The sequence below is a fragment of the Microcebus murinus genome, chromosome 6 (genome assembly GCF_040939455.1).
Source record: "Microcebus murinus isolate Inina chromosome 6, M.murinus_Inina_mat1.0, whole genome shotgun sequence".
Lineage (NCBI taxonomy): Eukaryota > Metazoa > Chordata > Mammalia > Primates > Cheirogaleidae > Microcebus > Microcebus murinus.
In genome coordinates, this window is record NC_134109.1 from 80,898,794 (window position 1) to 80,911,728 (window position 12,935).

Here is a 12,935-nt window from a genome sequence, read left to right on the forward strand (position 1 = left end):
CTGTTTAGCACATAGTTGGTGCTTAATAAATATTTAACTCCTTGTAGCCTTATTTATTTTACTTATGCTAATAAGGATATATAACTCGGAGAATGTAGGGTGGAACTAATCATAGGATAAAAAATATTGGCTCTGTATAATATCTACAGTTTATAACCTATATACAGATAATTTGCATTATACACTGCATTAAAGTTGCTTAAATAATCCTTTTTTTTTTTTTTTTTTTTTTTTTGAGACAGAGTCTCATTCTGTTGCCTGGGCTAGAGTGCCATGGCATCAGCCTAGCTCACAGCAACCTCTAACTCCTGGGCTCCAGCAATCCTTCTGCCTCAGACTACAGGCTTGTGCCACCATGCCCGGCTAATTTTTTTCTTTATATTTTTAGTTGCCCAATTAATTTCTATTTTTAGTAGAGACTGGATCTCGCTCTTGCTCAGGTTGGTTGCAAACTCCTGATCTTGAGCCATCCACCTGCCTTGGCCTCCCAGGGTGCTGGGATTACAGGCGTGAACCACCATGCTCGGCCTTTCTTTAGTTTTTTTATCTTAAAATGTCTGGTTTCTTTTCTTTCTTTTTGTTTTTTTTAAAGAAATCATGGTAATAGTAGGCGGAGTACTTTGTAAGATAAAATTTTTGCTCATTTTATGACAGTCCTCTAAATATTTTTATGGGAAATTTTACTGTTCTGTGATGTCCAGTAGTCAGGAACTCCTGTATTGACCACCACATCTCATTTCCATGAGGCAGTGGTACCTTTCACATAAAGTAAGCATGGCTTCTTTCATTTACACTTGTCGACAATTTTCTAATGTCATTTTCTGTCATAGGCTTCTTGATTTTTGCCTGATTCTAGCCTTGCAGTTTACTTCCTGTATCACAGTCCTCTTCTTTGGCCAGTAGCTCTAGTTTATGTTTTTATACTTTTTTTTATGTGTGTTTTAAATTTCTGTGTAACCCTTAGCTTAGTTAGGTACACTTCTTCCTGTTCTTTGTTTTATGTTTTCCTAGATGTTTCTTCTAAGGGCTTAGTGTTATGTTGAAAATTTTATTGTTTATTTTTCTTTTAGATCTATTATTTTTTGTTTTATAATCCTTATGGAACTGTCTTTTTGAACTTCAGTTATCTTACTGATTTCTGGCATTTTTTTCTTTAGATCTTAGTAAAAAAAAAATTCATTACTAACGTGTCCTCTCTTTAAGATACTCACTTTTGGTCAGCCTTGGTGCCTCATACCTGTAAGTCTTGCACTCTGGGAGGCCAAGGCAGGAGGATCACTTGAGTTCAGGAGTTCAAGACCAGCCTGAGCAAGACTGAGACCTCGTCTCTACTAAAAATAGAAAAAATTAGTCAGGTGTGATGGTTGCCTGTAGTCCCAGGTTCTGGGGAGGTTGAGGCAGGAGGATCACTTGAGCCCAGGAGTTTTAGGTTGCAATGAGCTATGATGACACCACTACACTCTAGCCAGGGCTACAGAGCAAGACTCTGTCTCTAATAAAAAAAGGTACTTTTTCTTGTAGATGAATATATATAGAGGGCAGTCTCCATAACAACTTTTTGCTTCTATTATTAGATGGTAAATTACAGAATCATAACATTTCTTCCAACTTGCTCTAACAATCTTTTTGTTGATTATCTAGGTAATAGTCATCCCTCACTATCTGCAGGGGACTGGTTCCAGGAACCCTAGGATACCAAAATCCTCAGATGCTCAAGTCCTTTATATAAAATAGCATAGTGTTTACACATAACCTGTGCACATCTTCCCATATATTTTAAATCATGTCTAGATTATTTATAACACCTAATACAATGTAAATGCTATATAAATTTTTGTTATACTGTATTGTTTATTTTTTATTGTTGTATTGTTATTTTTTTCCCTGAATATTTTCAATCCATGGTTGATTGAATCCATGGATGTGGAACCCATGGATACAGAGAGCTGACTGTATTCAGTCAAAAGGCAGTAAATGGCTGGGCGCTATGGCTCATGCCTGGAATCCTAGCACTCTGGGAGGCCGAGGCGGGAGGATCATTTGAACTCAGGAGTTCAATACCAGCCTGAGCAAGGGCGAGACACGTCTCTACTAAATATAGAAATTAGCTGGACAACTAAATTATATAGAAAAAATTAGCTGGGCATGGTGGTGCATGCCTGTAGTCCCAGCTATTTGGGAGGCAGAGCTCCTGGGCTCAACCAGGAGTTTGAGGTTGCTGTGAGCTAGGCTGACGCCATGACACTGTAGCCCAGGGAACAGAGTGAGATTCTGTCTCAAAAAAAAAAAAAAAAAAAGTAAATAGACTTTCCTAGAAAAATATTCTTATCTCTTTAAGTATCTGCTCTGTCAGTAATATTTATCCATTACCCTAAGGAGAAATAATTTTGGATAAGAGACATTGGGTACTAGTTTTTTTATTTTTTTTTATTTTTTGAGACAGTCTCACTCTGTTGCCCAGGCTAGAATGAGTGCTGTGGTGTCAGCCTAGCTCACAGCAACCTCAAACTCCTGGGCTCAAGTGATCCTACTGCCTCAGCTTCCCGAGTCACTGGGACTACAGGCATGGGCCACCATGCCTGGCTAATTTTTTCTGTATAATTTTAGCTGGCCAATTAATTTCTTTCTATTTTTAGTAGAGACGGGGTCTCACTCTTGTTCAGGCTGGTTTCGAACTCCTGAACTTGAGCATTCCTCCCGCTTCTGCCTCCCAGAGTGCTAGGATTATAGGTGGGAGCCACCGCGCCTGGCCTGGTACTAGCTTTTTTAAAATCACAAGTGTACCCTTTTGGAAAATGTTGGCCAAAGCAGGGATACCCACTTGTTTAAAATAACTAGCATAAGTATTATGACCCTGTTTCCCAACCCTACATTGTTGGACATTAAATTAGTATTTGATATTTGGACTTGCCTGAGAAACTGGGATCTGTGGTTTCACGTTTACTTACTCTACAGATATTATGTAATCCGTCCTGTTCTAGGCATTGTGCTAAGCAGTGGAATAGAGGGGAGCTCATGATCTAGCAGGGAAGACATACATTTCATACATGGTTTTAAGAATAAATTAGAGCCCGGTGCGGTGGCTCACGCCTATAATCCTAACACTCTGGGAGGCCCAGGCGGGCAGATAGCTGGAGGTCAGGAGTTCAAAACCAGCCTGAGCAAGAGCGAGACCCCATCTCTACTATAAATAGAAAGAAATTAATTCAACAACTAATATATATAGAAAAAATTAAGTGGGCATGGTGGTGCATGCCTGTAGTCCCAGCTACTTGGGAGGCTGGGGCAGCAAGATTGCTTTAGCCCAGGAGTTTGAGGTTGCTGTCAGCTAGGCTGACGCCATGGCACTCACTCTAGCCTGGGCAACAAAGCAAGACCCTGTCTCAAAAAAAAAAAAAAAAAAAAGAATAACAATTGTGGAAAATACTATAAAGAAAGACAGGGTAGGCCGGGAGCAGTGGCTTACACCTGCAATCCTAGCACTTTGGCAAGCCGAGTCGGGAGGATTGCTTGAGGTCAGGAGTTCTAGACCAGCCTAAGCAAGATCGAGACCCTGTCTCTACTATAAATAGAAAAAAATTAGCCAAACAACTAAAAATAGAAAAAATTAGCCGGGTGAGGTGGTGGGTGCCTGTAGTCCCACCTACTCGGGAGGCTTAGGCAGGAGGATGGCTTGAGCCCAGGAGTTTGAGGTTTCTGTGAGCTAGACTAATGCCACAGCACTCTAGCCCAGGCAACAGAGTGAGACTCTGTCTCAAAAAAAAAAAAAAAAAAAAAAGTGATGTAACCATTTAAGTGGTTACTTGAAAAAGCAAACAACATTAAGAAAAATAAGTGGTTACTTCATACCAGCATGATGGTAGAGCAAAACTGGATTATGAAATTGGTTTGGCAATATATTATTTTTAGATTGTCGTATAAAAACATTTACAAGTTATCATAGGAACCTCAGATTCTTGATATCTCCCCACATTTATAGGTTAGGCAGACTTCACTTTGAAAAACTATGGGTAGTTTTTCCTCTCCCACCAGGAGATCTAGTGATGAATCTCAAATGTGCAGTGTTGTTGTATTTTAAAGTTATCTAGTATTTCATAGTATGTTTGCCTGGAGTAGGGAAAGAGTACCAAAAGAGAATATCTACTTTCTTTCTTCCCCTCAAGTTTTCCTCAGAGATTCCCCAATTAGAGATACCATTTGAGTTAACAGGTCTCTTTTGGGATACCTGATTCTTAACCAGTCTTTCACATTTTAGGATCATATGTTTTAATGCTAAATCAACACAAATTTTATTTCTGCCTCAGAAAATGGAAATTTTGAAGAGGAAACCTTAGACCCTTGAGACGATGGCATTCTTGAGTGAGGTGGGAGATTGACAGGGCAGCTTGAAGGAAAGAGGTTCTTGGGGTCAGGGAAGGAGGAGGAAGGTGTTAAAGAAACTGTTACTTTTCACTTTTTCCTAGGATATTGAATGCTCTTGCTTGACAGTGCCTCAATTGTGGGTTTCAGAAAGACTTCAGAAATCTGTTAAGTTTAGCCTACACGTTTTCCAATCCAGACTATTCCAGCACAGTTTCTGCTCATGTTGTAGGATATCCCCTCAGGAAAAGCAAAATGAAGAGAAAGATGATCCTTCCTAAGTGAAAAGTAGGTCAGATCAGACCTGTTGGATAAATCTCTTCCTGTTGGCTCCTTCCTTTCAATCTCCTTATTCTTCTTCATAATGTTTTACATTAAATCACCTAGCACAAAGTAGGTTCTCAGACTCGCTAATTCCTATGAGAGTGAGGGAAAGCAGTTAGCCAAAACTTTGACCACAATTTCTGCTCTCCTCCCTACTTTTGTCTCTTTTCTCTCTTTAAACAACTCTTCCTTTTTACCAGTATGTTAGCAGAAAAGAAGGAACAGCTGGTTGAGGGGCAGAGAAGGAGAAAAGTGATTTTTGATGTTTGATTGGGAGAAATATTGTCCATCGACTTGGTTCAGCAAGTGCCTGACACATAATGGATATTCGGTAATTTTTTTTTTCACTTCATAGCTTAAATGTCTTGGAAAAACAAAAATTGAATGCACAGGATCAAGGGACTAAAGCTCAGGTAATACTGTCGTGTCAATTTTTCTCATTTTCCCGTTTTATCAAAACATCTTTCATCTTTTCATCAGGCAATTCAGTGGCAACTCCTGTCCTCTTCCCAACTCCGGAATGAGTCTTTCGGTCTCCTCCCTATTTTCCTAGTGTTCTTCGGTCGTGGATATTGCAAACTCGACCGCCTGTCTCTCGAGGTCTTTGCTTCAAGGTTTCCCGACGCTCTGGTGCTATCCAAGCCCACAGCACTTTAGGGAGAAAGACCTCGGATTCATTGAGGGGCTTGTGAAGCCTGGGCGTCTGCAGAGCCCAGTGTGGGTGGGGCTGGGCGCTGCAGGGGCGGGGCCGGCGAGAAGCCCAAGGGAACGGGTGGAAGGCACTGTTGAGAAAGGCCCGCCGGGCATTGGTGTCTCAGTTTTCACGAAGGCTTCGCGTGCAAGCCTGAGGAAATTAGGTGCCTCCCTCCTGCCTCGCCTTTCTTGATTCTGGAAGCTTCAGTAGGCTTTTCTGGGTTGCTGCGACCCGGAAAGGCGCAGCTCCAGCTCCGCGGATGGGTCCCAAAGGTGGTCTTGCCGCTTCTCCAGGGCCGTTTGGACGCCTGTTGTTGGGGGAGGGGCAAGGGAGGTGCCGCTCGCGCCTTTTGCGCCTGCGCGGCGGGCTGCGAGCGGGTAGGAGCGCGTGCGCGGTGACGTGGACGTGTGGTGCGCGCGCAGGCTCTTCAGCTGGAGCGGACACACGGTGTGCGAACCCGACAGAATAACCCGCCCCCAGCGCGATGTGAAGGACTACGGGTGAGGCCAGCCACGCCTCGCACGGTAACTCTCGGGTCTGGGTGGAGGGCGTAGGTTTGTTGTGGCCCGATTGAAGTTTTTCGAGAGTTTGAAGCTCTTGTGTATTTGAACGGCGTGAGAAGCGTTCCGCTGAGAGATCTTCGCACGCCCTGGCCAGGCCCGGCCTTGCGCGGGGCCGCCTTGGCGCGCGTCTATAGTCCGCTGGGCGAGGCTGCGCATGTCACCTCGCGCGCGTCCCCGGCCTCACTTCCGCGTCGCGCAGCTAACTAACTGGGAACATCGACGCCAGAGAGAGCGGCCACGAGGCGGGCGGGGTGAGAAGCGCCCATGGCGCGGCCCTGCCCTCGCGTGCGTGGGGTGCCGATCCGCATGGTATGATCCGCGTGACGACTTCCAGCCCAGCGCCAGGCTCTAGGTCGAGAGCCATACTTAATCGCTTTGCAGTTTAGAGCTCAGGTCTTGGTTTCCAAAACTCCGAGGGAAACGGTGCCGGCGTCGCTTTTCTAAGAAGCTCAGTGCAGCGTTTTGACACCTGTGCAAACGTCTCTTCCAGCATGTAATTTCCGGTCAAATTATTTGAGGCAGGACCGTGAGTTTAAGAAAGGGTGGCGAGTAAGTGAGCTGTACAGGAGTGGGAACTTAGTAAACAAAGGACCGCTGGTTTATAAGTGCAGAAATGAGGGCAGGGAAGCACAGGTAGGAAGAGCAGGTGTTATTATTTTTTTTTTTTTCATTCTGTGAACTAGCTGTCTTTGGCTAGTTCTCTGTTCACGGGGTTCCTGTTTCTGTTAAACAGTCAAGTGGGTCTCTATCCTCAGTGGAAGGTGTCTGGAACATTAATAGACCTTTCCAAGCTCCAGTAACTACAGTTGAGAAATCTATGTGTGCAAAGAGTGTGGAGAAGTTAGGGATCATTGTGGTAGTGTCTTTTTCTGAAGATTTTTGCCTTGCCTTTCGAACCCTGGGAAAGCCTCCCAAGGGTTCGAAAGGCAGGGTGGAAGCAGGGAGGGGTGAAGATGGTCTGAAAGGAGGGGTTACTGATGGCAGACCAATGTGAGAAACCAAAGTGCAATCCTTTTGAGGGGAGACCACTTTCCCAGGGCTCGCGTCGCCAGAGCAGACACGTGGATCATGAGAAGTCTCGAGCCCACCCGCGCGCTGCCGGTGAGTGTTGTAGAAGAGCTCGCTAGGCTTATGCGGCTACGTTCCTGGTAAACTCCGTTTGCTCAGTCCCTTGTTTTTGGGCACGACGCCGCGGGTAGGCTGCAGGGACTGTGCCTGGGGGCGGTGTGACGGCTGCTGGGAAGGGGGTTGGCCTGGGAGGGCCGAGTGGCTGGTTCTGTGGTCTCCACGGTAACAGAATGCGGATAGGTCCCGCCGAGCTATTGCAGGGTTCCGGCCCGCAGCACGTGATCTGTCCGGATTCCTCTTCCCCGGAAGAGCTTTCCTAGTGGCGTTTTTTCACATGGTTCTTGGCCAGCTGGCCTCTGCAGTTGTGAAGCTGCGATTGTGGGCCTTTCATAGTCGACGGCGACTGCTCCTGTCTGGGAAAGAGGGGAAGCCCTGTTACTTCTAAGGGTATTGGATCAGCGTTACTGCTTCTTGCCACCTAGGATTGTTTCCAGCGTTTGTGTGGGTTGGGTCCACTTAACAGAAAACACAAGCTAAAGACTCGAGGAAATTCAGTGCCGTGGGGACCTCAGCATACTTACTCCAAGTTTGACTTTTATCCATTTCTGCCGTAGAAGTTATTTTTCAAATTTTGCTTACACAACTGCTAGGGACCTGAGAGCTTTGCTACCCCTGAGTTGTAGTTAAGTGCCCATTCCTAGAAAATGCTTCTGAAGCCAGCAGTAACAAATGGTATTTGGGGAGAGAAAGAAGTAGTACTTAGACAAGTGTACTTCTGTGCCTTAAAACCTATTACTTCAGATAATATTTTGAAATTTACCCTGTGACAAAATGAGTTCATATTAATAAATAGCAAGTACCATTTAGTTAGTAAAATCAAGAAAGTGAAATTAAGAAAGTAATTGGCTATTTTACTGTATTTGCCACTTTTTTGGGGTCATTTTCTGATTATATTTATATCCACATTGTATTTTTGAGAAATTTAAAATTTCTGGGCCCAGTGTATTGATAAACACTGAAATGTGAATGAATCCATTCTCTTAAAATTTGAGTTTCAAAAATGTAATTTAACTTAACCATATCCTTCTAGTGAAGGATTATATTAAGGAACAAACTAACATTTTGGTGCCTGTCATACAGTAATGTATTTATCTTATGAAAGGTTGTTGTTTTTATTTTTTTCTCTGGATTGTGGTTATTTTTAACAACAGGGAAAACATTCAGAATGTGTTGACCAGTATTTGAGTATTTGTGTATGTATATATTTTTTGAGACAAGGTCTCCTCTTGGTTGCTGGAGCCTAGAGTGCAGTGGTGTTATCATAACTCACTGCAACTTCAAACTCCTGGTCCACCTACCTCAGCCACCCAAGTAGCTGAGACTACAGGCATGTGCCACCCTGAGAAGTTAATTTTTTTTGAGGATGGGGTCTTGGTATATTGTTCAATCTGATCTCAAACTCCTGGCCTGAAGCAGTGCTCCAGCCTCAGCCTCCTAAAGTGCTAGGATTACAGGCCTGAACCACCACACCGGGCCTGAATATTTGTATTTTTAAACTAATGATACAGATTTGGAATTTTGATTTGGTGCAAATTTATTTGATACAGTACATAAATCATTAAATTAGTAAATTACCTAGTAAATTAACCAGTGTATTTTGTGAATGGTTATTGGTTTGGTAAGTAAACATTTCCCAAAGAGATCACTGGTGAAAAGACATTTAGAATAGGGACTCTGGGCCGGGCCTGGTGGCTCACGCTTCTAATCCTAGCACTCTGGGAGGCCGAGGCGGGCAGATTGCTCAAGGTCAGGAGTTCAAAACCAGCCTGAGTGAGACCCTGTCTCTACTATAAAAATAGAAAGAAATTAATTGGCCAACTAATATATATATATATAAAATTAGCCGGGCATGGTGGCGCATGCCTGTAGTCCCAGCTACTCGGGAGGCTGAGGCAGTAGGATTGCTTGAGCCCAGGAGTTTGAGGTTGCTGTGAGCTAGGCTGACGCCACGGCACTCACTCTAGCCTGGGCAACAAGCGAGACTCTGTCTCAAAAACTAAAAAAAAAAAGAATAGGGACTCTGAAATAGTAACAATTTATGGAGCTACCACATCATTTAGCTGAAAATATTCTCTGTGAAAGCTTATGTGTGCTGTGTGTGTGTGTGTGTGTGTGTGTCTTCTGATGTGACATTTCAGAATGCTACTGAGTATTTTCCCATGCACAGTAAAACTTATTTTCTTGGCTCTTTATTATAGTTACTTTATATAAGTGCTTGATGCTGAAAAGCTGAACTGAATTTTTTTTATTATTTCTGCATATTATGAATTGAAATTTTTTGAATGTTAAGGTATATTTGTGTACCAGAACTGGTTTTCATTAAAGTATTTATTGCATCAAATAGAGTATTTTTAGAATCTGACTGGAAAGAGATTTATTTCTTCATGACTAGCCTAACCCTTTCTAAAGTACATTTGAGTTTTGCAGTTTGCTTAATGTTGTCTAAGATTTTTCAAGTGGTCTTTGTGTGTCTGAAATAGCTGACTGGCCTGAATTGACTGCTCTTTGATTAGAACCTTTATACAGTAGCCCCAAAAAGCATAGGCATATGCTTATAGTGGATTGGAATCTGTGCTTAGATTGATGTGGAATAAGAATTGAATTTTTATTCTTAAACCAGTAGCTATCATGGCTCAAGATGGAGAAGGTTTTGGTCATAAATTAAGTCTTTGATTTTATGCATTATCATCAACAAATGAATTCACTTGATTGGTGGAGTTTTTTTTAATTTTTAATTTTAATTTTAATTTTTTTTTTGAGACAGAGTCTCGCTTTGTCGCCCAGGCTAGAGTGAGTGCCATGGTGTCAGCCTAGCTCACAGCAACCTCAAACTCCTGGGCTCAAACAATCCTTCTGCCTCAGCCTCCATAGTAGCTGGGACTACAGGCGTGTCCCAGCTAATTTTTTCTATATATATTAGTTGGCCAATTAATTTCTTCCTATTTATAGTAGAGACCGGGTCTTGCTCTTGCTCCGGCTGGTTTCAAACTCCTGACCTTGAGCAGTCTGCCTGCCTCAGCCTTCCAGAGTGCTAGGATTACAGGCGTGAGCCACCTTGCCTGGCCAGAAACCAAGATTTTAATATAGAAGATAATGTTTAAGAAATTCTCAACTGTTTTGTGTATTTTATAGGTTTGGGATAACTAAAATTTTTTTTAATGTACTACTTCGCCTTCTTAGTCATATTTGAATGTATTACAGAATGTTTTGCATACTTCCTCACAAAAATAGTTGGTTTAAGGCTGGGCCTGGTGGCTCACGCCTGTAATCCTAGCTCTCTGGGAGGCCGAGGCAGGCGGATTGCTCAAGGTCAAGAGTTCGAAACTAGCCTGAACAAGAGCAAGACCCCATCTCTACTATAAATTGAAAGAAATTAATTGGCCAACTAATATATATGTAGAAAAAATTAGCCAGGCATGGTGGTGCATGCCTGTAGTCCCAGCTACTCAGGAGGCTGAGGCAGGAGGATTGCTTGAGCCAGGAGTTTGAGGTTGCTGTGAGCTAGGCTGACACCATGGCACTCACTCTAGCCTAGGCAACAAAGCAAGACTATCTCAAAAAAAAAAAAAAAGTTGGTTTGTAAGAAAACTTTAAACTTTATGGGTAAATAAATACAAGATGAGTTTGCAGTGTTTGAGTTATACACAGTTGTAGAGGTATTAGTTTTTGTGAGTTCTCTAAGTTTTAGTAGTTTACAAAGTCACCTTATTTGTGATTTCTGGTCTAATTTTGTTCTGTCAATTTCTGATAGGGTGGTTGGGCAGCAACAGTATTACCTAAGTGTGTTCGTTTTAGAAAACCAGTCAACTTTATAGGTAAAAGCCTGAGGCAGCTTTGAAAAGAATCACCCTAAATTTTATCTGTCTCTTAAAAATAAAGTCCAGGTCGGGCTCGGTGGCTCATGCCTGTAATCCTAGCACTCTGGGAGGCCAAGGTGGGCAGATTGCTCGAGGTCAGGAGTTCGAAATCAGCCTGAGCAAGAGCGAGACCCTGTCTCCACTATAAATAGGAAGAAATTAATTGGCCAACTAATATATATAGAAAAAATTAGCTGGGCATGGTGGCGCATGCCTGTAGTCCCAGCTACTGGGGAGGCTGAGGCAGTAGGATTGCATGAGCCCAGGAGTTTGAGGTTGCTGTGAGCTACGCTGATGCCAAGGCATTCACTCTAGCCTGGGCAACAAAGTGAGACTCTGTCTCAAAAAAAAAAAAAAAAGTCCAAATCAGAAGAGGGATTCGCCCCTACCTCCAACACCTTTCCTGCATATTAGTGCTTTATTGTTAGGAAGTGGGTTTCTATTTTTATCTCTAGTCATAATAGGAAACAATAGCCAACCCATTTTAAGTCTTTATTTTTTATTTTATTTTTGAGACAGAGTCTTATTCTGTAGCCTGGGCTACAGTACCATGGCATCAGCCTAGCTTACAGCAACCTCAAACTCCCTGGCTCAGGGGATCTTCCTGCCTCAACCTCCCCAGTAGCTGGCACTACAGGCGCATACCACCACACCCAGCTAATTTTTTCTATTTTTAGTAAAAAAAAGGGTCTCGCTCTTGCTCAGTCTGGTCTCGAACTCCTGACCTCAAGCGAGCCTCCTGCCTCAGCCTCTCAGAGTGCTAGAATAATAGGTGTGAGCCATCATGCATGGACAAATATTGATTTTTTTAAATGTTTATTATCCTCAGGCTAACAAATAATTGGAGCTTTGTAGCATTTTTGTTGTTGTTATATCCTAGGAAAACCTTGGCCACACAAGATTGTATGGCCAGTTTTGTAAGAAGAGGTAAAATTCAGATCAAGTGCTTTAGTTGCTCATCAGTAGCTCTGATGACAGGTAAAATTAGCTGTTTTAATTTTAATGAAGATGAGTAAATGGCTGAATTTGATTAAATGCTGACCCACTTCTACAGGATATAGCGTCTTCCTTTTTGTATAAAAACTAGGGGTGATAGCTTTAATTTAGCAGAGCAGTTCAATTGAATTTAACAGTCTGAGATTTCTTTATAACTTTTTGTTGGGATATAAATTATATAACATAAAATTCATCATTTTAAGGTATATACCAAAAAGAAACCCCATACTCATTAAGTTAGTCCCAGTTATCTTAGCTATTCCCCTGGAAACCACTAATCTACTTTCTGTCTCTATATGTTTGCCTATTAGACATTTCTTTTTTAAAAAAGTTTTTTAAATTAAAAAAAATTTAAATTGTATGTACATAATAGTTATATATCTTTATAGGGTACCTGTGATGTTTTGATATAGGCATACAATGTGAATTAATCAAATCAGAGTAATTGGGGTATACATCACCTCAGGCATTTATCATTTGTATTAGGAACATTCCAATTCTACTCTTTTAGTTATTTTAAAGCATATCCTAATTCATTGTTGATTATAGTCACTTTGTTGTGCTATCACATATTGTTTATTCTAACTATATTTTTGTACTCAGATGTTTCATATAAATGGAATCATGTGATATATGTTGATTTTTTTTCTTTATGCCTTTTAAGAATTAACTAATTTTTCATTTATTTTTTGAAGGTTGTATGTTCACAAGACAAAAAATTTAGAAAGTATCAAAGGGTGTCTGTTTTCCAGGTTACCTAGTTTTCCTTGGGTATAACCAGTGCTAACAGTTCATTTCCATCTTTCCAGAGATAAGTCTATGTCAAGCAAATATACCAGTTTTTTTCTTTCTTTGGCGTTTTCTTTTTCTTTTTTTTTTTCTAGCTTTTAAAAAGAAGGTGACATAATGTACAATTCTTCTGAACATTTTGCCCTTAATATATCCTGTAGATACTTTTTATATGCATCCAGTTTATTCAGGCTCTTTTATGCCTGCATTATATTTCACTCTGGA

General features: G+C 41.8%; 1 protein-coding gene across 8 annotated transcripts in view; it reads left to right on the top strand.

Moving 5' to 3' along the window:
* Nucleotides 1-4,655: 4,655 nt before the first annotated feature.
* Nucleotides 4,656-12,935, top strand: part of MGA (MAX dimerization protein MGA) — an 87,174-nt gene continuing 78,894 nt past the window's right edge. For 7 of the 8 annotated variants that reach the window (XM_076004263.1, XM_076004264.1, XM_076004265.1 and 4 more), the window contains exon 1: nucleotides 4,656-5,901. The gene's annotated coding sequence lies outside the window, so the exon portion shown is untranslated. Of the gene's footprint in view, nucleotides 5,902-6,121; nucleotides 6,250-12,935 lie in introns of those variants that run through there. The other variant, XM_076004266.1, reaches the window with a different exon arrangement.